Source organism: Pelobates fuscus, chromosome 12 (assembly GCF_036172605.1).
Source record: "Pelobates fuscus isolate aPelFus1 chromosome 12, aPelFus1.pri, whole genome shotgun sequence".
Lineage (NCBI taxonomy): Eukaryota > Metazoa > Chordata > Amphibia > Anura > Pelobatidae > Pelobates > Pelobates fuscus.
Window position 1 is genome coordinate 137,403,207 of NC_086328.1, and position 26,463 is coordinate 137,429,669.

Sequence of the window (26,463 nt, forward strand, 5' to 3'; positions counted from 1 at the left end):
TACCTTACTAATGATATAGTTACAGAGTACAATAACGACTCAACGTACATTTACAATTTGGCATTGGATGATGTTTATTTATTGTATTCCCCCATTTTTTGTTATTGTTGTTTTCTTTTCTGTTATATATATATAATTAGTAAAAAATAAATTATTTGAAAAAAATAAATAAATGCTGGAACAATTCAATTACATTTTACACCTGTTAAATGGGCTTATCGAATTTGACAGCTAAAAGCTGTTGATAAATGCTAAGAAATGCATATAGCTAAAAATAAATCCTACGCAGGTCAATATGACCCTCATATTAGTATAAGAGAGGTTGTATATGTGGCATGGTGAGTGTGGGCATGTCTGTTAAACAGCCAGCAGCCAGTGGCTGTTCATTGTAATAAAACACTAGTGAATGGGCAGATATTGGTGCACGAACACTATTAACATACAGGGAAGATATGGCTCAGCATCGCGGAACACAGGTGGGGGATATTACATTAAAATAAGAGGAGGGACATCGTTTAGCAGCCAACCTGATTATTGGGTTTGACTGATAGAATTTTGTCTGGCAATAAATCAAGAAGGGATTTGATAATAAATATTGTCTGAAAAAAGTCGATATTTATTGACGGTTTTCTGTCATTAGAATGAAATCGAGGCCAATAAAAGTTAACTTCAAAATATTTTATTTACTTCAAACTCACCCATAAACATAACTACCACAGTTTGTAGCCATTAATCTCCCAGTGATCGAAGAGCTCTTACAATGTCTCAGATATGTTCCCTGTGCCATTCCATAATTCAAACTTCAATCACATATTCCAGATTTCATCCACACCTGGCCCTTCCACCTGGTCACCATATTTCATCCCCTAACTTCCCCTTTATCATACTTACCTTTCCTTTTGGTTGAGTTGAACGACAGTGTTACAGAGACATTGCAGATTCCTAAACAAACTAGTATATAGGAGGGTTTATCCGGCAATCCATATCATTCACTTATTGTAATAGTTAAACAATAATTACAAAATCAAAAACCAGGGTGGCTGTCACACTGAGTAAAAAAGCCAATGTCAATATCATGACGTTACTTCAACAAGAATGTCCTCCTTCAATTCCAACCATTGAATATTTTTCTATTGAATACTCTGTTTAAGTCTATCTGTTCCCTGGAGGGAATGTGAATATCCGTAGTGGCCTTAAGCTGTGCCATATAACTGGGGCCTTCAACCATTAAGGGTCACACAATCAACAGCCATGGCAGGTAACTTCACAGAGACGTATATTATTCTGAAAATAGTGAAAAAAAAAAGTCAGGTACCCCATAGTGATATGTAATGGCCATATACTTCAAACCCAGTAGTAAGACCAACCATCACTAATAATTAATTCTACGTCCACATCAGCTATTTTTATATACTTGTTGTTTTATGCTACAATCCACTCAGGTGAGGAACGTGTGTATTTTTGGATTATTCTTTACCCACGTCATGCTGGTTTCTAATGAACACTATCACTAACAGATTTGTTTTTGTCCTGTATGATGAAGGTTAGTGTACAGTAGGGTAAAACGCAAATCTCCTGATAATGTATATATACACATGCTACTGAGCTGTTTGTATTCCGTGTAGGTTCAAATGTCCGAATGTTACCTACAGGTTCACCTGACAAGATTGAAAGGGCGCCCCTCACCTGATCCTCTCCTTATGTACTTGTTATCCCGCCCCGTGCTTATCACACAGGTTTCCGAAGTTCATCATACAAGCAGACTGATGTGTGAGCAACAAACAACCATTGAGATTAGATATAGACTATTATCAATAGTATCACTATATACTTACTGAGAGCTGATAACGGACCTTTATGTCAGGTCAGTTTACACAGCAGTAAAGAACCAGTTTTTTGTCTCTTTTAGCAGCAGTAAATGTCATTTTATCTAAACATATTTAAAGTGCAAGTGATGGAACACATTGTTATATTGACATACATTTCCAATATATTATAGTTAGACATGGCTAAAAAAAAAACCTGCCCCATTCCCATTTTTGATGCTGTGAAGCATATTCATCCCATTCAACAGGAAATATATACATGGTTTTCTCAAATAACTAGTCAACATGTATATATAAAATCATTCACGTGAACTCAGTAATGTGAGCTGCCATTGTGATTCTATAACTGTATGATATCTCTGTTATTCTTTTACCATGATACTGGGCTATTGAGAGGTCCAACTCTCTGATCTCTGACTTTCCTCACCCACATTTTACAAATCAGTTCTTCTGCAGAATTCCACAATTTTTCCAATTAGAATTTTTCTTATCTGTTTAATTTAGTCTAAGGTAATGAAACATCCCTATATTCAGAAGACAGTTTCATGCTAGCTTCCACAGTCCTTTCTAAAGGGTAAGAGGACAGTAATCCTCCTGCAACTTGTTTTTGTTTTCAAAGTGCTTCTAAAATCCTGGGTTGCAACCCAAAGTAGGGTACCCTTGCAAATTTCAGGGATTCACACTTGTTGGATCGAGCACACCATAAACATTATCTCAGATCTTTTTATAGAAAACTGGAAGAGAAGTCACAGCCACAAACTAGGATATTTTTGTTTAAACACTTTCCATTCATTTGTTACTTTTAAACAACCTATTTGTACCCATATACATGGCTATGATGTCAATAGTGACTAGATGGAGTACCAGGGAAGTTGGGGATAAATACTGTGGTGTACATTTCCCCCTGTATATTTTTATTAAATGAGTTTAAAGCTTTCAGTCACGGAGAATACAAGATAAGCAATTAGTTTACCTTTTATGCCGCAGATAATATTGTTTTATGGTCGAGTATAATCAAGTCCATGAAGACTAATCACTGAAAATGAGGCCCATAAAAAAAAATAGTGACCTTACTGACAACAAGAAGAAATTGTAATTGTGTTGGGCTGATGATTTGGGAATAAATAGCCAACTGACTGAATGAGATAGTTTGTGTGATTTGTAGTTGTCTCAGTTCTAGAAATGTTTTGAGCTTGCTGAATATGTCTTTTATTGACCATATGCTGGTACAAATGTTTCTTTTTAATATTTCCAATTCTCCCAACATTTTCTGGTGTGGGGATCAAGAGACGAGAAATTGACAGCCATGCCTTCCATTTCAATCAAGTTTATTTTTTATTATTTAATCATATCTTCTGTTTTCTGTTTAATGTTTTAAAGAACTCTTGTTAGCTCTCTCAACCCCTTGAAAGACACAACTTTAGTTTGTTTGTACCATGATTAGAATGGTGGTCACTGTTAGGTTGGGGGGTGTTTGAAAGAATGTTCGGATCTAAATTAAGACCGTTTTTTTCGAATGGGTGGTTTTTGATTTAGAATGGACGTGTTCTATAGCTTTCAAAATGTTGTTAAGGAGAGTTAGAGGTCAGCGTTGGACCTGTCTATAACAAGGAAAAAGACAGGTGTGATTTAATTGGGATACAGTTATGGAATCAAAATGGCAGCTCACATTACTGAGTTTAAGTGAATGATTTTAGCATATTTTGGATACAATTTGACTAGTTATTTGAAGAAAACGATATATAGGCTGTTGAACAGGATGAATACTCTTCAAATCCTCAAAAATGGGAATGGGGCAGTTTTTAGTTTCTAACTATGACATATTAGAAATATAAGGCATAAAACAATGTGTTCCGTCACCTGTATTTTAAATATGTTTAAATAAATTGAAAATTAGCTTTTGTTTATTTTTTGTAATTTTGTGGTAAACAGGCGTAAAACAATGTCGGGCCAGATGTTTGCATGCAGCCCATTTGCTCTAATTTGTTCACTATCATTATTTTGACTATCAGGGAAGCGTTTGAAAATTCAGATTTTGCAGGACATTGTAGAAATGGTGCTGGCAGGTGGAGGTGGTGTAGGCCAAGCCGTTGATTTAGCTTGCTGTGGTGGTCATGGCCTCTGTGGAAATGTTCCAACCCTGGAAATAAAGCAATATCGTGTGATCTAATTTATTGTACCTCAAATAGAAAAAATAAGTAAAACAAAAATAATTAGATCCCTTTTATAGTTATAAACTAAACCTTCTGCAAAAATTCTGAAAATGCCATGGCGAGATAAGAGATGTGCCTTCAAGCCTATCTTCTAAAATATGGTACGGACCCATGAGATACTGAACCAATTCATGACATGGTGCTAGGAAATCCCTCAAAATCCTGACAGAACTGCAACTTATCTGTAATGAAGGGGTTAAGATCGAATTTATGTACTGGCTGAGCACGAGCTATTCAAGCAAACCAGAGATCAGAAATTCCTTGGACCCAGTCCTGGTCTCCCTCTGTTCCTGCTGACCCTCGGGATAAGCACAACCAGTAATTTATCCAGCCCTCTCTCTTATTTTCTGGTTGTTCCTGCTGTGGTTTTTTTGGCCACTATAATAAACATTTTATCCAACATAGAAATGCCCCTCCTTGCAAAATGGATAAAACGTTGCTGGATCTGGTAGACATCAAAGGAGCTTACACTTTTTTTTGTGGTTGAAGAGAAAATGATCACGCCAAATTTAGTACTTTCTTCACGTTTATATTTTTACCATTATTTCAAAAAGACTTAAAAACTGGAAATAAGAACAGAACAAGAAATCTGGAGACAGTGTCAGGATATCAAAGCATTGTAATCACAATACAATAATCATTGCGCATAACTACAAAAATTCATGCACTCTAACATCAATGAGGAAGAAATCTGTAGAAGGAAATGTAGAATTAAAAATCAGATTAGCAGAGGACTGACAATCTGATGGGTTATTATGAGACAGAGCCAAAACACGAAGAGAGATTTCTGTTTAATCTGTGTCAGATCAAACCCTTTGTGCACACTGGTAAGTCACGAACAGCTTGCCATTCACAGTACTTCAGTATAAAGCCCGATATTTACAACTACCCTAAAAGAAGAGATCACGGAAAATGTTAGAATAAACAGAGAGAAAAAGAGAAATATGGGTAAAATTAGAAGAAAAAAGGTGGTGGGTGGGTGGTAGAGTGAAAGATATTAAATTCTGTCCAACTGTCTCCCAGAACCAGGGGCTGTAGGAGTCTGTACAGGAAATACATTTTGAACCATGGGGTCCATATAGCTATGTAATTATAACTTATGTTGTGTAGAGGCACAGGCATCCGTCATATACACAACCACCAAATTTGAAGCAGCACTGTATCCTCAACAGCGGTGTGAGATTTGGATATTCTAAGACCTTACCAACTATTAAAATCTGGACTCTTGCATTTTATTGCAAAAAAATATTCTGTTGGTTGAGGATAAAAAACATTTGAGCACTGCATGCTGATGCTAAATCATCTCTATAGGTTATAAAAGAGACAAGGTCATGGACATAGTCTGTGTGAGGAAAGCATATTTGTCCGAGTTAGGGGCATTTACATTGGTCAGGATCGGTCATACCTGCACCTCAGCCCTTCACAAATAAAAACTTCCCTGGCTCTGAAAGCAATTACAAAGGGTATCTCTCGCTATCAATATTGCTACGCCTACCTTTACTGGTATCAGGGTGGAGGGTTGCTGCAGGGGAGCACAAAATACCAGTGGGGTTCCTGCCATTTTTCAGGAGGATCCTTCTGTTGTGGAAAAGTGATTGAAATCCGACCGGACTGTATATTGCAAAGCAACCAGTTGTGCTTCTCGGGAATGTTAGGACCCTTTGTGTGACGTGTGAGGAATGTCAATAGGATAGCTTTGTCACATATATTTTTCATTGGTAACAACTTGAATAATTGTCAAGTCACAGTGGGACAAATACATCAAAACTGGTAATCCAAGATTTATAATGTAAGATGTTTAATTATTACGGTTAGAGGAACACAAATCCCAATTGCTCCAATGTTCCTTTAACATTCTATGATGTCTATAACATTACAGCCCGTATTTCTGTATTTGATCGTTAAACAATAAAATATACAAATAATGAAACAAAAGGTAAAAATGATTGAAAATGTGTGACTTTTTAAGTCACTATCAAATAGTGATAACACATTCATTATGGGAATTTCTACTCAGGATTTGACCTCAGGAACTGTGACGAAACCAACCTCGCCACTGGGCATTGGAGAAGCCTGTTTGCCCGCCTCCTACCTGCTGACTATGGCCCCTTGAAAATTGGTACGTTTAGAGAACTATATTTGGGCATATTGTATTTTATTGTGCGACTGCTGGCCCTTTAAGCACAGTGAATGGTATTTTATTGTACTGCTGCTGGCCCTTTAAGAACTGTCTGGGGACATATTAAACTTTGGGTAACAATACCCTTTAAGACTATGGCCCCTGAAAAGTATGAACTTTTATTGTGTGTGTATGGCCCTTTAAGAACCGTCTGGGGACATATTGTGACTTTGCTGAACAATGCCCCTTTAAGACTATGTCCCCAGACCTGTAAAATAACTTGTTCCTGGCTCTCTCCCACTTGGTTCAGTAAATAGGGCTTACTGAACCAAGTACCACACAGGCAGACCACCCAGAAGTTAAAGTGTGCAGGCAATTTACCTCCCAGGCTGTGAGGTTACTGCAGGTTAATTGCTGAGCGCTGGGTGGCCGCCATTCGGCAGCCGAACACGTGGCGGCGGCCATCTTTGTTCATTCAGATGCGGTCAGCGGTGTATGCTAAAGATTCTGTGGAACTGAAATCGGCTACACATTTTGCCGAACACCGCTGACCCTTACCTTCTCCATACTGAACTTGCAGCTCCAGAGACTAAGTCCCGTTCGAAATGGGACTTAGCCGTTTTTCTGCATGGAATTGACCGACCGCACAGCCCAAATCTATGGAACTGTTTTGGGCAGGAAATTGTGCTTGCGGTCGGTCATAAAGGACTTCCAGCTAACTTGATTCACTGGAGGGATTTGGCTGAATTTTGGAAGGGTGTATGGATGTATGGATTTAAAGTTATAGCACATGTATAAAAACTGTAGTTTTCCTGGCTGTATAATTATGTTAACTGGTTATCTGAGGGGAGGGAACTTGTGGGTTGTAACCGTTATGCTATTGGCTGTTTTACCCCGCCCCTGTGGGCGGTCTTATATGTGTAAGATGGAAATAAAAGCAGACTGGGTGTGCTAGCACCTCAGATCATCTTGTACCTTCATGAAGTTTCGGCTCATGTTTGGGGGATTGGAGAACTACACTCTGGGGATTGCTATAATCACTATACTCCCCAGGGTATTATCGCTGAGCTCTGCTAAGAGCTGTTCCTGTGCCTGCTCTCTGGAATTCGGAGAGGTCCATCTACTGGAAGCTAGACCCTGGTCTTGGGTCCAGAGTGGGTAGCGTGGCAGGACCCCAACCAAGCTGCGGCGGTTCGTGGGAGTCTTGCAGTGGTTATGGTGTCAGGTGGAGTGCTTGGAGTCCTCGGAAAGCACTAGGAGCATCCGTCAGCGGAGGGTACCCGGTCGGGGTGCCAGCGGTTCCGTTACAGTGGTGGCAGCGGTGGGATGGCGTCCTAGTGCGAGGTAAAGCAGCTCAGAGACACAGTTCGTTTGGAGTTACAATTGAGGGCAACGTTCGTATTTGTACAGCGGCCCTGTTCACAACAGAATGGAGAGAGTTAGCACCTGGGCAGCGCTCACCTACGAGCAGGCGTTCCTTCGGGAAATGCGATGGAGACTGGCATATTTTAGCAAGGATGTCCCGGACAGCGTTGTCCGGATACTTGAGGCTCACGTGGCCGAGGATCTGCAATACCAGGCAGAACGAGCGGGGTGGGGGACACCCAAGCCACAGCGGCAGTGTGAGTCCCAGGGAGCAGAAGGTGCCGTCCTTCCTCCCCAGCGGCAGTGTGTAACCCAGGGAGCAGAAGGTGCCGTCCTTCCTCCCCAGCGGCAGTGTGTGTCCCAGGGAGCTGAAGGTGCCCTCCTTCCTCCCCAGCGGCAGTGTGTACCCCAGGGAGCAGAAGGTGCCGTCCTTCCTCCCCAGCGACAGTGTGTATCCCAGGGAGCAGGTGGTGTCGTCCTTCCTTCCCAGCGGCAGTGTGTACCCCAGGGAGATGAAGGGGTCGTCCTTCCTCCCCAGCGGCAGTGTTTAACCCAGGGAGCAGAAGGTGCCGTCCTTCCTCCACAGCAGCAGTGTGTACCCCAGGGAGCAGAAGGTGCCGTCCTTCCTCCCCAGCGGCAGATCATTAATGTGCAGGGAATTGGGAGCCCAGTCTCCATTCCCCAGCGGCAGAGTGTTCTATCGGGAGAGGAGCCTGTTACCCCCTCTCCCCAGCGACAGCTTAGTGTACCAGGGGGAGACTGTAAGCCCCACAACTGTGCAGATGGGACCCTGGTCTCTGCACCTACAGCACAGGGTGTTCTAATGGGAGAGGAGCTGGTTACCACCTCTCCCCAGCGGCAGCTTAATGTACCAGGGGGAGACTGTAAGCCCCACAACTGTGCAGATGGGACTACGGTCTCTGCACCTACAGCACAGGGTGTAAGGACAGTCAGTCCTGTCCTCCAGCAACAAGGCTGCTTAGCCAAAGGGGAGACACTCGGTCTCCCCCTCCAACAGCGGAACTATGTATCCAAAGGGGAGACAATCGGTCTCCAACAGCAGAGCTGCGCAGCTAAAGGGGAGACAGTCGGTCTCCAGCAACCAGGCTCCAACCAGACTACTCCCGTGGTAGTGCTGGCACCAGGGCAGAGTACCGCTGGCCTCTGCCCACTCAGCAACCCACCAAAACAGCCTACCAGTCCCCCACACAGCAGTGGTGAGGCATCTGGACCTGGACAAGTCTTTTCCTTACTCAGGTGTAATCACCATTTATTGTGGGTGGGCTGTACTGCTGTTCCTGTTTTGTGGGTGGGCTGCTGGACTAACAAGGGCACTGACCGGCAAGAGGTCAGGTACCCTGTTAGTCTGTTTGGAAAAGGGGAGAAATGTGACGAAACCAACCTCGCCACTGGGCATTGGAGAAGCCTGTTTGCCCGCCTCCTACCTGCTGACTATGGCCCCTTGAAAATTGGTACGTTTAGAGAACTATATTTGGGCATATTGTATTTTATTGTGCGACTGCTGGCCCTTTAAGCACAGTGAATGGTATTTTATTGTACTGCTGCTGGCCCTTTAAGAACTGTCTGGGGACATATTAAACTTTGGGTAACAATACCCTTTAAGACTATGGCCCCTGAAAAGTATGAACTTTTATTGTGTGTGTATGGCCCTTTAAAATAACTTGTTCCTGGCTCTCTCCCACTTGGTTCAGTAAATAGGGCTTACTGAACCAAGTACCACACAGGCGGACCACCCAGAAGTTAAAGTGTGCAGGCAATTTACCTCCCAGGCTGTGAGGTTACTGCAGGTTAATTGCCGAGCGCTGGGTGGCCGCCATTCGGCAGCCGAACACGTGGCGGCGGCCATCTTTGTTCATTCAGATGCGGTCAGCGGTGTATGCTAAAGATTCTGTGGAACTGAAATCGGCTACACATTTTGCCGAACACCGCTGACCCTTACCTTCTCCCATACTGAACTTGCAGCTCCAGAGACTAAGTCCCGTTCGAAATGGGACTTAGCCGTTTTTCTGCATGGAATTGACCGACCGCACAGCCCAAATCTATGGAACTGTTTTGGGCAGGAAATTGTGCTTGCGGTCGGTCATAAAGGACTTCCAGCTAACTTGATTCACTGGAGGGATTTGGCTGAATTTTGGAAGGGTTTATGTTTAAAGTGTGCTGATTCTAAATATGCAGTATTTAATGTATGGATGCAATATTGGATGTATGGATTTAAAGTTATAGCACATGTATAAAAACTGTAGTTTTCCTGGCTGTATAATTATGTTAACTGGTTATCTGAGGGGAGGGAACTTGTGGGTTGTAACCGTTATGCTATTGGCTGTTTTACCCCGCCCCTGTGGGCGGTCTTATATGTGTAAGATGGAAATAAAAGCAGACTGGGTGTGCTAGCACCTCAGATCATCTTGTACCTTCATGAAGTTTCGGCTCATGTTTGGGGGATTGGAGAACTACACTCTGGGGATTGCTATAATCACTATACTCCCCAGGGTATTATCGCTGAGCTCTGCTAAGAGCTGTTCCTGTGCCTGCTCTCTGGAATTCGGAGAGGTCCATCTACTGGAAGCTAGACCCTGGTCTTGGGTCCAGAGTGGGTAGCGTGGCAGGACCCCAACCAAGCTGCAGCGGTTCGTGGGAGTCTTGCAGGGGTTATGGTGTCAGGCGGAGTGCTTGGAGTCCTCGGAAAGCACTAGGAGCATCCGTCAGCGGAGGGTACCCGGTCGGGTGCCAGCGGTTCCGTTACAGGAACTTCCTGTGTTTGGTGATGTTATGGTGGTACAGTGTATCTATAATAACTGCTTTACAAACCAGTAGTCAAGATCCATAATCCATAGGCACGCTTCATAATTTAGGGATTACCCAGCTAAGTTTAAAGGAGAGAATTTATTTCATGAAATTGAAAGTCCTTGAATAGCACTGTTTTTGTAAGAGATAGAAACTTATTACTATATAAAAATAGGCACACATACTGTATTAATAATATTAACCATACCCCTCGCATCTGTGATATTACACCCTCCAAAAAGAACAGGATCCCTCAAGCAAATTATACAAAAGACAAATACATGGGCAATGGTCCTTTAAGGCTGAATTGAAAGTCACCTCGCAAGACTTCAATTCACATTGACCCCACCTGTAATGATATTGATGTTACAAAGTTTTGGAGTCCAGTAGCCAGATCAGCAATGTTTTCTGCCAGAGGTAGCCACTCGTTACCCAGGTGGTTGAGCCCCTGAGCCTTGAGTGGCCTTCTGGTTTTAAGCAGAGATGGGAGACTGGAACAGAGAGATGATAATCGTAGTGAGGCAAGCCGAGGTCAGTGGGAAGGAGAAGCAGCAAAGTCAAAACGGTCCAAATTCAGCAACAGGTAGGAGAAACAGGAACAAGCTTGATTAGAGAGTACAGGAACCACAATAATCTGGCAAAGGTACAGAGACAGGAAGTGGCTTTTATAGGCCAAGAACCAGACACATGACCAGACACAGCTGAAGAGACTTGTCACTGATACCAATGCTTATAGAGTCAAGGTTACCAGATCTCAGGTACATTTGCAAAAGGCAGGCTGGTGTAGTGGTAAGGAAGAGGTTTAGCTGCATGTAAACCAGGGTTCGAAACCCAGCAGAGTCAGTTCCTCACACCACCATGCTGGTGTAACTCAGATAATACAACTCCAATCAAGGTTTTATGGAATAATAAACTGGTGGGGGCAATGAGCAGTGACAACAATGTGGTCTACACAGCAAACAAACTTTACATGGTTTGTGCTCTGTGAAGTTAACAGTAAGTGGTCAGTGCACTTGGATGCACTATTGTAATTCGTTACTATATACATAAAGACACACATCCAGAGAGGACATTAAGCTTGCCCATCTGAAGATAGGTGTGAGGTATAAAATCCTCTAGAAATGACAGGATACTATCTCAAACCATTGGATATTTGACCAAAGACAAAGGTGTGATACATTTTCAGTGTGAGTTCCCGTTTTTTTCAATGTAATTACAATAATGCATTCTTCCTCTTTCTAAGCATTTGGTTGAGTCAGCAATTTGTCTGACCTTCATCCTATGTATTTAAACTGGAACATTTCAATTACGTGTAGAGATAAGGACTGGAAGAAGAGAGTATGCAAGATAAGAAAATTATCTATGGAGTTTGATTTTTCTAGGAAAACCGTTTCAAGCAACTGTGTTTGCCCGCTGCAGGACTGAAAATTAATTACTTCAAATGAGTATTTTAGAGAAGTCTAAAGCATCTGTACCTGATTGTAGGCTGGTAACGGATTAAAACTCACAAAACCAAATAAATTAACTGATAATTGTAGATTGTTCTAGTAAAGACAGGAGGCTTTCTGTACTTCCTTTACTGGTGGACACGAAGAGGCAGAACTAACATCCATGAAACAGGAACTAAACTAACAGAACTGAAACGGCATATCTGAACATCAGATGCAGATCGTAAACAACATGTCCGCTTTACCTCAAGAAGAAAGGAGAAGAGCAAGTGAAAGGCCACTAGAAGTATCCGGTGTGCAATAAAGGTAAGAAACCACAAGAGGTGTAAATAAATAAAAACAATGACTACCCAAAAAATAACAAAGAGCAAAAATACCTGGCAAAAAATAACAGAGTCAAGGAAAAATATCTACCTACTGTCTTTATTAAAATCCATTACAGGCCAACCCCCGGAGTGGATAAGGAGGGGGAGCATGACTGCTGCCCGGAGAGGTTGCCATGGTGACAAAAATTGATACAATGTTTGGGATGAACTTGGACCGGGGTCACTGGGAAATACTTACCAGACCACTGGAGAGCACGCTGAGGGAACCTAGCAGTGCTGTTTCTGGTCACCTTAAAAAAGAAAAACTGCTGTTAGTGTTTTAAAACTGCTGTTCCAGAATTTTGCCACTGCAGTTAATAACCTAACATCATGGCTCATGTCCCTGACATGCCCAGAGAGGCTCTACTCACGATTTTGCAGGCCTTTCAGAGGACACACGGCGCAGAGTCCTATGCTGCACTGCTTCACAGCGTCCAAAACACCCAGGAGTCTCAAGAGGGGTCGGGGCCCACCAGAGGACGTCGTACCCGCCGTTCCAGGCCGCCATCCAGATTGTCTCCCAGTCCGGTGAGGAGAGCCAGGGCTGTGCCACCAACTACTACCAGTCCAGGGCCGAGTGAGGCTGGCCCCCTGCGGAGGAATCCGGTTTCCGGAAGAAGAAGGAGCGGGGAGAGGTGTTCCACGCGTCGGATGGCCCGGTCGGGGCCTGGCCATCAAGATGGCGGATCCCAAGATGGCGCTGTGGGAGAGGTGAGGTCGCGCAGTCCTCACCCTTCTCTTCCGGCTGCAGCGGATGTGACGTCAGGGCGTGCGGCTGCACGCCGGAAGAGGCGGGGCGCCGCACGCCGGAACGCTGGTGGCGCGTACGTGACGTCTGCGGGTCAAGGAGCGCAGACGTCACAGGCCACTGCCGAACCCGGAAGTCCGGGTGAAGATGGATCCGGGGATTCCGGAACGGAGCACCGCTGGCCCCCCGAAAGTGGAGATGGCCAGCGGGTGCAGGCAGGCCGGCGGAGGAACTCGCCAGGGCATCTTGGGACCACCAGGGAGAGGAGAGGGACGCAGGATTCCCCTCTTCTTCATCACCCCAGGAGACCTGAACGTGCTTCTGCAGCCACAGAGGAGGGAGGGACGCAGGATTCCCCTCCACACACCCACCCCAGAAGATCTGGAGCTACCATGGGGGTGAGCCGCCAGCCCCCTGGAGGGCAGGCTGGCAGGCTGGCCACAGGACCTATATTGACGGATGGATCGGATGTGGAGCTGATGGAGAGACCCCTGCTCCAGAACCGTGAGTTGGAGTGCGCACGCGCTTGGTTAGGGGCAGAGGGGGTCTCTGGGCTGGAACAAGGGAATACTGGGGAAGTCATAAAATTGCTGCGCTTAGTATTAGATCGCTTAGGGCAGGTTGGCTTAACTGCGCAGGACGCTTCTCTTCCCACGGGGCCCCCTCCGTTGGGTTCTATGGAGGGTACTGCAGGGGGGCCGGTGTGTGACATAGCCCCCCTGGGGATGCATGTGTCGCTGGAGGTGAAGGAGAAAATATTGAAGGGTGAGTATGTGGACCTCATATCGTTAGTCCCTTTTGATAGGGAATCTGCTGATAGACCGCGACGTGGTGAGGCGACGGAGATTGGAAAAGGTAAGGAGCTCCCCCGTACCTTCGGTAATTGGTTGCAAGGATTTGCAACTTACGCTAGTATTTTGTCGACGAGGTTTCCAGAGCGGGCCCCGTCTTTGTTTTCTTATTTGGATTTAATTTGGGGGGCTTCTAAAGTTTATGGGGGTCAATGCTGGTTTAAATACGACCAGCAATTTAGACAAAAAATGGCGGTTCGACCGCACATGCATTTTGGAATGCAAGATGGTAACCTTTGGTTACTTCTCATGACCCCGTGCCGTCCAGCCTCATCGTCATTTCCTTCGGCCGCCGGCGCTCCTGGTGGAGCGTCGGCCGGGATCAAGAAGGGCATCTGCTGGCTCTTCAATGAGAGTCAGTGCAGGTGGTACAACAGTTGTCGATTTAAACATGAGTGTTCCCACTGTGGTGGGGCTCACCCGGCGGTTCGGTGTTTTAGAAGAGGAAAACCCCTCCCCAGGACGGCATCTAAGGATGACGCTCCTCGGGGGGAGGACCCCGGTACGGGCGGAAAAACTGCTTCCGTGGCTCGCACGGTACCCCAGGCATAGGGATGCGCGGGTGCTTTGGGAAGGTTTCACCGACGGTTTTAGGATCCCATTTACTCCGTCTGGGGAGGCGTCGTTTGCGCACAATTTGTCATCGATTCGGGGTAGGGAAGGGATTCTGGCGGCTAAGCTGCAAAAAGAAGTGGACTTGGGATGGATGGCGGGTCCGTTTTCCTTTCCTCCGTTTGATAATTTGCGGGTGTCCCCATTGGGCCTCGTTCCTAAGAAGGAACCGGGGGTGTTTCGGCTGATTCATCACCTGTCTTTTCCAGCGGGGGCTTCGGTTAATGATGGGATTGCGAAGGAGGATAGTCGGGTCCGATACGCTTCTTTTGATCGGGCTCTGGATCTCGTTCGGGAAGCAGGGCCTAGGGCCCTGATGGCTAAGTCTGATATTCAATCGGCCTTTCGGTTGCTCCCAGTTCACCCTTCCTGTTTTCATTTGTTGGGATGTCAGTTTCAGGGGGAATTTTTCTACGATATGTGCCTCCCCATGGGTTGCTCGATTTCTTGTTATTATTTTGAAGTTTTTAGCTCATTGCTGGAATGGATCGTATCGGAGGTGTCAGGTTTTTCTTCCCTCTTGCATTATCTTGACGATTTTCTGTTCGTCGGTCCGGTTCACTCTTCGCAATGTGAATACTTGTTGGGACAGTTTAAGGCAGTTATGCGAGATTTAGGGGTTCCAGTGGCAGAGGACAAGACAGAGGGCCCGAAGGCGGTTATTTCCTTCCTGGGTATAGAGATTGACTCCATCGGTTTGGTCTTTCGTTTGCCCAGTGATAAATTGGGGACCCTTACGACCATGGTTGATCGGGTGAAGGGTGCGCGGAAGGTGCAGCTTCGTCAGATGCAATCCCTGTTGGGCCACTTGAACTTTGCATGTCGGATCATGCCTATGGGTCGGGTGTTTTGTAGACGGCTGTCTCTGGCTACTGTCGGCATTAGCCTTCCCCATCATTTTATTAGGGTCACCAAGCGGCTCAAGGACGATTTGAATGTCTGGAGTGAGTTCCTCGCAGGGTACAATGGTCGGACAATTTGGCGTCGAGAAGCGATATCTAACGTGGCCCTGGAGTTGTTTACGGATGCCTCCGGCTCCCTGGGCTTCGGGGCATTTTTTCGGGGACGTTGGTGTGCGGAGCCTTGGCCTGCTGCATGGCGCGAGGCGGACCTGATACGTAACTTGACTTTTCTCGAGCTTTTCCCTATTGTGGTAGCAGTGGAATTGTGGGGGGAGGAGCTTGCGAACAGGCAGGTGGTTTTCCGCACGGACAACATGAGCGTGGTCCATGTGGTGAATCGTTTATCATCTGGCTCGGTTCCAGTATTGGCTTTGTTACGCCGGTTGGTTCTGCGTTGTTTGGAATTTAACATTTGGTTCCGAGCAATCCATGTTCCCGGAGTGTCTAATGTCATTGCCGACTCTCTTTCTCGCTTTCAGTGGGATCGTTTTCGGGAGGTCGCTCCAGGAGCCGAGGAAGCCGGTCTGGTATGTCCCACGTGCTTATGGACCCTCGATTTCGGAACCTAGCAGACCTGTTCAGGAGATCGCTGGCTCCCGCTTCGTGGTCTGCCTATCGGGCAGTGTGGGATCGGTGGCTGGTCTTTGCGAGAGAGTTCGGTTTGTACTCCTCTGAGGGTAGGTTGCTGTCTACTTTGGCTTTCATGTCCTCCTTACGGGAGCGCGCAGCTTCGGTGTCATCGGTGGAACGCAGTTTAGGGGCTCTTTCTTTCCTGATGCGTTGTATGGGGTGGGAGGACCTTTCAAAAGAGTTCGTGGTCCAGAGGGTTCTTCGGGGATGGAGGAAAGAAAGGGTTCCTGATTGTAGACGGCCGGTGTCCGTCCACTTATTGGATGATCTCTGTGGGGTTCTCTCTGCGGTGTGCTTCTCCCCCTTCGAGGCGCTGCTTTTCAGGGTGGCCTTTTCTCTGTGTTTTTACGCTGCGCTGCGGATAGGTGAGTTGGTGGCCGCGTCGGCTAGGGCTCTGGCATCTCTTCAAAGGGGGGACGTTCGCATAGGGCAGAGTGGAGTGGAGGTTTTCATTCGGAAGTCCAAAACAGATCAGTTAGGTCGGGGGAGGTCGGTTAGCATTGGTGCTACTGGGGGTAGGTGGTGTCCTGTGGCGCTGGTAGGTCAATACGCGCGCTTACGGCCGGAGGCTGCAGAGTCCTTTTTGCTTCACGCAGATGGGTCAGTCTTAACCCGGTCTCAGTTCTCCAGTGTTTTTAAGACTAGTTTGCGGGCTTTGGGCATAGAGGATAAGGGATATTCTCCCCACTCCTTCCGGATTGGTGCAGCAACTCAGGCGCGACAGGTAGGGTTGTCCGATGCTGCAATTCAGCGCATGGGTCGATGGGATTCTCGCAGGTTTCAACTGTATATACGTCCTCATCTGTTATAGTCTGTTGGTAGTTATGATGTGTTGTTTTCTTCACAGGTTCCCCCCGGTATGTTTGGATCATCGGTCACTCCTTTATTTATTGGGCGGCTAGGCGCGCTGAGCACAGACCATACGGCCGGAATCTAGGGCTCCCGCATGAGCAGGTTAGGGTTCGATGGCGGGGGATACGGGGTTTGGAGTGGCACCAAGTGTATCCGGAGTGCGTCGCGCTCCGGCGCTTCGTGACCGGGTCAGTGGTTCTGGTACTTCATGCCGGGGGGAATGACTTGGGACGGTGCCGAGCTGTGGATTTAATGTACGCGTGCAAGCACGACTTGGCCCGCTGTATGGCGCTTTTCAGCGAGGTCACACTGGTGTGGTCCGAAGTTATTCCTCGACCGGCTTGGGAGGCGCTGCCACACGCCAGGACGGTGGAGCGCGGCAGGCGTCGTTTCAACATGACGATTTCACGTTTTGTGCGTAGGCTGGGTGGCTTTGTGGCACGTCATGTGGAGCTGGAAGGGAACAACGCAAACATAATGAGGGCTGATGGGGTCCACCTAAACGAAATTGGGCTGGATATATTTAATTTGGGATTACAGTCAGCCATTGAACAGGCGCTGGCTTCGGGGGGACGCAGTCCTCTCCAGGGATAGGGGAGAGGCTGCGGTGGCGGTTTGTCCTTCGCCAGCAAGTGGAACTGAGAGCAGTGCCTGGACGGGCTTGGGGAGTCGCAGCCTGGTCTGGTTGAGGACGGACTTCAGGCTGAAGAGGCTCTGGAAGATTTGTTGTGTTAGCTGTCTGCTGGGAAAACCCAGCAGCTGACAGTTGGTTTAAATTATGCTGGCTTAATAATAAAAGCTGTGGCCGTTGCCCTTACCCACAATTTGGTTGTCTGTGTTTTATTGGGGGGAAGGGTAACGGAAGATAAAAAGGGAGAGGGTCAGCAGTCAAGGCCAACCCCCGGAGTGGATAAGGAGGGGGAGCATGACTGCTGCCCGGAGAGGTTGCCATGGTGACAAAAATTGATACAATGTTTGGGATGAACTTGGACCGGGGTCACTGGGAAATACTTACCAGACCACTGGAGAGCACGCTGAGGGAACCTAGCAGTGCTGTTTCCCGCCCACCCTCCCTGGGTTGGTGTGAACACGGGATATGTTATGGTTATATGTGTTGTGTTTGGTGTGTTTTCTTTTCTGTTTCTTTTGTCACAGCTGCGGTTTGTCCTTCGCCAGCAAGTGGAACTGAGAGCAGTGCCCGGACGGGCTTGGGGAGTCGCAGCCTGGTCTGGTTGAGGACGGACTTCAGGCTGAAGAGGCTCTGGAAGATTTGTTGTGTTAGCTGTCTGCTGGGAAAACCCAGCAGCTGACAGTTGGTTTAAATTATGCTGGCTTAATAATAAAAGCTGTGGCCGTTGCCCTTACCCACAATTTGGTTGTCTGTGTTTTATTGGGGGGAAGGGTAACGGAAGATAAAAAGGGAGAGGGTCAGCAGTCAAGTTCCTTTAACTTTCTTAAACATCAAATATGAAACCTCTTCCCAGAACTGTATGTAGAACAGAAGCTGGAAGCTTGAAATCAGGTAAAGAGAATTGTACTGAGACGTGCTATCTATGCCACACTCTCCTTACGCTGGCCAGTATTGTAGCGGTAGCAGAAAGACTGTCTTTAAAGGGATTGTCACCAAAACAACTTTAGCTTAATGAAGCAGTGTTGGTATATAGATTGTGCCCCTGCAGCCTCACTGCTCAATTATCTGCCACTTAGGAGTTAAATCACTTTGTTTGTGCAGCCTTTGTCACACCTCCCTGCATCTAACTTACACAGCCTGCCTAAACACTTCCTGTACAGAGTCATCTAATGTTTACACTTCCTTTATTGTAAGTTATGTTTAATTTAGAATTTCTTATCTCCTATTCTCTTCATAGGGAGCTAGAGCCTGCTGGAGCCTCCAGTATGTGATTAATGTTCAATTAACAGAGCAGGGGATAAAAAGGTCTAAGGTAAACACACTGTGCGGTCACATCTGATTATCATATTTTCATGGAGTCTGTGTGAATCACAGGCACATAAGTGTGGCTAGGGCTGCATAAAGAGAAACAAAAATTAAATAACTCCTAACTGTCAGAATATAAAACATCCGGACTGCAATGCCATTATTATTATTATTATTATTATTATTATTATGATATTTATATAGCGCCAACAAATTCCGCAGCACTTTACAATGGGTGGACGAACAAACTTAGTTGTAACCAGACAAGTTGGACACACAGGAACAGAGGGGTTGTGGCCCCTGCTGAATGAGCTTACATGTTAGAGGGAGTGGGGTAAAGTGACACAAAATGTAAGGATAATATTAGACTAATGACACTTGCAAGAGAGGAATTAGTCGGGAGCTATTAACAGTTTAATAGATACGCTTTTATGAAGAAGTGGGTTTTTAATCTAATTATTTTTTGAAGGAGTGGAGACTGGGTGAGCATCTAACGGAGGAGGGAAGCGAGTTCCACAGGAACAGTGCAGCCCTCGAGAAATCTTGAAGGCGAGCATCAGAGGTGGGAATACGGACAGAAGATAGACGTAAGTCTTCAGCAGATCGTAAGGGCCTAGGCGGGACATACTTGTTTATAAGGGAGGATAGATAGGTGGGAGCAGCATTATGTAGACATTTGAAAGCAAGAACCAGAATTTTAAATTGAGCTCTATATTTTATAGGAAGCCAATGTAGGGACTGACAGAAGGGTGAGGCGTGGGAGGTGCGGGCGGACAGGAAGATGAGCCTCGCCGCCACATTTATTATGGACTGTAACGGCGCAAGTTGGGAGCACTTAAGACCACTGAGAAGCGGATTACAGTAGTCAAGGCGAGAAAGGACAGTCGCATCTGGCTTTAAGTAGGGTCAGATGCGCGTTTTTGAAATGGAAGCGACAGGATTTGGCGATAGACTGAACATGAGGCGTGAAGGAGAGGTCAGAGTCAAAGAGAATACCTAGGCAGCGAGCCTGTATGGTGGAGCTGATGGTAGCACCGCGGACTTGGAGGGAGACAGACACAGGAGTAGCAACACTTGAGGGAGGAACGACCAGAATTTTAGTTTTGGTCAAGTTCTATACATGATCTATACACTAAAACTGCTTCATTAAGCTAAATTTCTTTTGGTGTCTATATTGTTCTTTTAAACAAGTGGAGTCATTTGGAAAAGCTGCGTATCCAACTCATCAGATATATTATCGGTAACATCAGAGAGAACCCTGTTATAATGTCCTTCAGCAAGCTAAAGGACCGAGTCATGTATACCTATATAAGATGGCAAGAGATGTTATTGGAATACTCACCCAGGAAGTGAGACAGCTGGGTTCCATTTACAGAACGCGATGACCCTCGCAATGAGTCGGAGGAACAATCAAGGAGTGAATGAACAGTGGTTGGAATGATCCCTGGAAACACCACTACTATGTATTCACTAGTCACTCATCTATCAAAATACAAATATATTCAAAAACGATATTTATGACTCATGAACGAAACGTACACTTTTTGTTAGAAACCTCAGTTTGAAAACTCATTAAAGAGGAACTGTCGCTTCTAAGGAAATATCATGTTCAATAAATACATAAAAGTTATAAATAAGTTGTGTTTATACGCATTTCTCTAAAAACCTTGGGCTTTATTTCATTTGGATTTGCATTGAATGCAAGGTTTTGAAGGCATATCATGCATATTCTAGATGCTCTACTGGTCACTGCATTCATCTGGAATTGTGGTAAAATGTCAGCTGTGCATGCGCAAACAGATCACATCACGAACACGGTGGTCGCTTCTCCCTGAAATGGCGCAGTGTGTTTTATACGTAATGCTGCACATCTCACATCTCGTAGCATTTATAAAACTGAAAACGTGTCAAAGGTGAAAGGATCTCTCCAAAGCTTTACGGTCACTTTTTGGCAAAGACCGTCCCCACCACAGATACCTGCCTTCATGGTCACGCCTAAAATTCTCCCTCCTTCTCCCTTCAGCTCCTGGCATTAAGGAACAATTCCAAAACATATTTAGCAGCATATTTCATAAAATGAGTGCAAGAAAGCATGCACAGCAGCTAGTGAACTTAATTAGGGTTGTTAGAGGGACACTGTAATTACTTAATCTCGTTGAAATTATTACAGTGTCTGGAGACCCCCGACGCTTCCATTCAGTGTTTTTAATGTTTTAATGCTAAACTAAATTCATCATCCCTCCATTCTATCTGTGCAATGGACAGCTATGATTGACTGAGAGTGTCAGATGACCAGTTTCAGCCTATCACAGTGCCCATTGCTGGTATGAATTGGTATGGATAGAAGGAAGTGTTTAGTCTCTGTCTTCGCCACACTCCCAGTGGGGTCTAGGGTGTCGGGGGCCTGGGCCCCTTTTTTTGTATTAAACGGCTAGAAAATAGTTTAACATTATAACCACTTCAATGAGATGATATGGTTACAGTGTGCCTTTAATACAACAAAAGTTATAACTGGGGGTGGGGGGAATCTTGTAATAATGCAACATTTAGGGCATAACTACCCTGTCAAGTTTAACAGTTCCTAGCTTAGCAAATAACCAGCAGATACAATGATCATTAAAGGAACCCTATAGTGTCCGGAATACGAATGTGTATTCCTGACACTATACGTTTAAAACAGCCCCACCTGTTAAAAAGTTGACTTACTCATAGGTGAGATCATCATCTTTCATGACCTTAGGCAATCCAATGCTTTCCCACAGGAACAAGTACAGTAAGCTATATACTATACAATAAGCTGTGTGAAGGAATACCCCAACACTTTAGCTCCTTTCGGCTGTTTGGATTCTTGCTTTTGTTTATTTCGTCTAATTTGTTCGGGTTCCAAACCTAGACCACCCCAGAGACCCATTAGAACGTGGAACATTATGTATCTTGTACGAAAGCCGCAAAGGAAATTATCAATAGAATGGCTGGGACAATGGAAGGCGGCCATCTTGTCTCCCAAACGCTGGCAGTGGGGCGTGGTCGTCGAGTGCCTGGAACTCATTTCGGCCAGGCACTCCCACGAACACTGGCCTCCATGGACCTACGATCCGTTCCAGTTCACCTAGACAAACGGCATTCAGGAGTTACAGACTACTGAACACAGGGAGCATTCTACATGAACCAGCTTTCCTATAACTTATGTGGTTTTCATACAAAACCTCACGAACGGAGACCGACTCTTGCCACAATTTCCCTGGAACTATTTGGGCTTCAACCTCGTGGCAGACCGGTCAGAACGTCCCCGCGATGGCGATCTAAAACTACCAAACGGATCTGGGTGATTTGGATATATTGTTCGCCCAGATACAGGCTATCCGGGGATGTGACTTTCCATGTATTTTGGGGGTACTTTTGGGGTGGTTAATAAATGTTAGATTTTTCTGTCCTGAGTGATAATCAGCAATCTGTATTCCAATAATTATCTCTCAGGCACAGAGGATCATGGGAGGGATTTCCTTGCATTTTCTATGTGAGAAACCCCGTGTTGGGGCTTATGCATAAAGCCATGTGTGGCTCCCAATAAACCAGTCTTCTCCCAGCATTAAGCCTTGGCTCATGTATGGGGGATTATGGAACAGCTGTGATATTTGTGCCTTTGGATTTACCCATGTTGCATATTGGGAAAAGGGCATCCGTGGCGGATATACTCTGGCAGATCGCCACAAGATGTAGTTGTTCTGCTGACTATAGTGTTGCTTTAAGTATAGGTTTCATATTTTTATCCACCTTGTAATCTGTGGGTTTTTTATTCTTTTGATCAATAATGGAGAAGTATGGAAAGACTAACTTCACCTGGGGACCTTAGTAAAATTTGGTTATTTCCAACTATGATAAAACATACAAACACATAACATGCAAAGTACTTTTCCATTGTGGGTTACCATGTTCTCTCGCTTTGTAATACCCAGGGACGGACTGAGAGGCAAAATTAGATCCCAATCTCTTAGAAGGCCAAATAAAATGTGAATTCATTAAAGGGACACTGTAGGCACCCAGACCACTTCTGCCCATTGGAGTGGTCTGGGTGCCAACTCCCACTACCCTTAACCCTGCAAGTGCAATTATTGCAGTTCTTTATAAACTGCAATAATTACCTTGCAGGGTTAAGTCCTCCCCTAGTGGCTGTCTATTAGACAGCCACTAGAGGGAACTTCCTGGTCCCTAGCACAGGTTTTCTAGGTGTGCTAGAGCATCGCTGGACGTCCTCACGCTGTGTGAGGACCTCCAGCGTCGCTCAATTCCCCATAGGAAAGCATTGAAAATCGTTTTCAATGCTTGCCTATGGGGAGCGCTAATGCGCATGCGCGGCATTGCTGCGCATGCGCATTAGGTCTCCTCGGCCGGTGGGCGGGATCAGTCTCGCCCACCGGCAGACGTAGGCAGAAGGTGGAGCGGCGGGGGAGGAGCAGGCAGCGACGTGGGACATCGCCGCTGCGTCAGGTAAGTCACTGAAGGGGTTTTCACCCCTTCAGCAACTGGGGATTGGGGGTGGGAGGGAGAAGAATCCTGCAGTGCCAGGAAAACGGATTGTTTTCCTGGCACTGGAGATTCCCTTTAAATGTAATTATAACTCTCATGTAATACTGTATTCCTTTGGATGTGCACAGTGTGAAGACCTGAGTATAAATGCATGTTTGTAATTGAGTGTGTAAACCCTATGTAAATGCACTGGTGTATTATCTGGATGGATACATGTGTGTTTTGTATATTGTGTCAGTATGAAAGCATGTATTCATTGAGTGTTAGTGTGTGACTGCATGTATGTATTGAGTGTTAGTGTGTGACTGCATATATGTATTGAGTGTTAGTGTGTGACTGTATGTTTTCATTGAGTGTTAGTGTGTGACTGCATGTATTAATTGAGTGTTAGTGTGTGACTGCATGTATGTATTGAGTGTTAGTGTGTGACTGTATGTTTTCATTGAGTGTTAGTGTGTGACTGCATGTATTAATTGAGTGTTAGTGTGTGACTGCATGTAGGTATTGAGTGTTAGTGTGTGACTGCATGTATGTATTGAGTGTTAGTGTGTGACTGTATGTATGTATTGAGTGTTAGTGTGTGACTGCATGTATATATTGAGTGTTAGTGTGTCATTGCATATATGTATTGATCGTTAGTGTTTGACTGCATGTATGTATTGAGTGTTAGTGTGTTATTGCATATATGTATTGATCGTTAGTGTGTGACTGCATGTATGTATTTGAGTGCTAGTGTGTGACTGCATATATGTATTCAGTGTTAGTGTGTGACTGCATGTATTAAGTGTAAGTATGTGACTGCATGTATGCATTGCTCGTTAGTGTGTGACTGCATGTATGTATTGCGTGTTAGTGTGTGGCTGCATGTATGTATTGAGTGTTAGTGTGCCATTGCATGTATGTATTGATCATTAGTGTGAGACTGCATGTATGTATTGAGTGTTAGTGTGTCATTGCATGTATGTATTGGTCGTTAGTGTGTGACTGCATGTATGTATTTAGTGTAAGTGTGTGACTGCATGTATGCATTGCTCGTTAGTGTGTGACTGCATGTATGTATTGCGTGTTAGTGTGTGGCTGCATGTATGTATTGAGTGTTAGTGTGCCATTGCATGTATGTATTGATCATTAGTGTGAGACTGCATGTATGTATTGAGTGTTAGTGTGCCATTGCATGTATGTATTGATCATTAGTGTGAGACTGCATGTATGTATTGAGTGTTAGTGTGTCATTGCATGTATATATTGGTCGTTAGTGTATGACTGCATGTATGTAGTTGAATGTAAGTGTGTGACTGCATGTATGTATTTGAGTGTAGTCAATATATGTCATGGAGGAATGGATTTTTGATTGTTGAAAATATATAAAAGCAATGATGTATTTGTACGCGACTTAATATTATCATACTTTGTTTTAAAGCAGGTATTAGTGTGTGTGTGATGTTGATGTGCATCAATCTTATAGTATAATATGTGGCAGAGGTTTATTTATGTGTAATGTAAGATTGTGAATACAATGTTCTATCGGTGAGTATAACAGTTATGTGTAAATTGTAGCTGTACGGAATGTAGACAGGTGAATATAAGGGTGTGTTTATGCCGAGTAGCTGTGAATGCTGGGGTGTAATTTTGTTGAGGGCCTATATGTGTGAATAAAGGCAAGTGTTGGTGTATCAATGCCAAAGTGCATTAGTGTGGAGAGTCTGTGTATGAATTCAGGGATAGAGTTATATGGAGTGTCTGTGAATGAAATCTGGTATAGAGTTATATGGAGTGTCTGTGTGTGAATTCAGGGATAGAGTTATATGGAGAGTCTGTGTGTGAATTCAGGGATAGTGTTATATGGAGAGTCTGTGTATGAATTCAGGGATAGAGTTATATGGAGAGTCTGTGTGTGAATTCAGGGATAGAGTTATATGGAGTGTCTGTGTGTGAATTCAGGGATAGAGTTATATGGAGTGTCTGTGTATGAATTCAGGGATAGAGTTATATGGAGTGTCTGTGTGTGAATTCAGGGATAGAGTTATATGGAGAGTCTGTGTGTGAATTCAGGGATAGTGTTATATGGAGAGTCTGTGTATGAATTCAGGGATAGAGTTATATGGAGAGTCTGTGTGTGAATTCAGGGATAGAATTATATGGAGTGTCTATGTATGAATTCAATGATAGAGTTATATGGAGTGTCTGTGAGTGAATTCCGGGATAGAGTTATATGAAGTGTCTGTGAGTGAATTCAGGGATAGAGTTATATGGAGTGTCTATGTATGAATTCAGTGATAGAGTTATATGGAGTGTCTGTGAGTGAATTCCGGGATAGAGTTATATGAAGTGTCTGTGAGTGAATTCAGGGATAGAGTTATATGGAGTGTCTGTGAGTGAATTCCAGGATAGAGTTATATGAAGTGTCTGTGAGTGAATTCCGGGATAGAGTTATATGAAGTGTCTGTGAGTGAATTCAGGGATAGAGTTATATGGAGTGTCTGTGAGTGAATTCCAGGATAGAGTTATATGAAGTGTCTGTGAGTGAATTCCGGGATAGAGTTATATGAAGTGTCTGTGAGTGAATTCAGGGATAGAGTTATATGGAGTGTCTGTGAGTGAATTCAGGGATAGAGTTATATGGAGTGTCTGTGTATGAATTCAGGGATAGAGTTATATGGGGTGTCTGTGTATGAATTAATTGATAGAGTTATATGGAGTGTCTGTGTATGAATTCAGGGATAGAGTTATATGGGGTGTCTGTGTATGAATTAATTGATAGAGTTATATGAAGTGTCTGTGAGTGAATTCCGGGATAGAGTTATATGAAGTGTCTGTGAGTGAATTCAGGGATAGAGTTATATGGAGTGTCTGTGTATGAATTCAGGGATAGAGTTATATGGGGTGTCTGTGTATGAATTAATTGATAGAGTTATATGGAGTGTCTGTGTATGAATTCAGGGATAGAGTTATATGGGGTGTCTGTGTATGAATTAATTGATAGAGTTATATGGAGTGTCTGTGTGTGAATTCAGCGATAGAGCTATATGGAGTGTCTGTGTATGAATTCAGCGATAGAGCTATATGGAGTGTCTGTGTGTGAATTAGTGATGTCGTGAACCGGGCGAACCGCCATAGACTTCAATAGGCACAAGTTGTTTCAAGGGGACTAACACCTGGACTGTGGCATGCAAACTCCGATCCGCGGCTGCATCTTGCAGCCGCTTAGTAGATAACTCCCTAATTTCCACGGTATTAGGGAGTTATCTACTAAAAGGCTGAAAG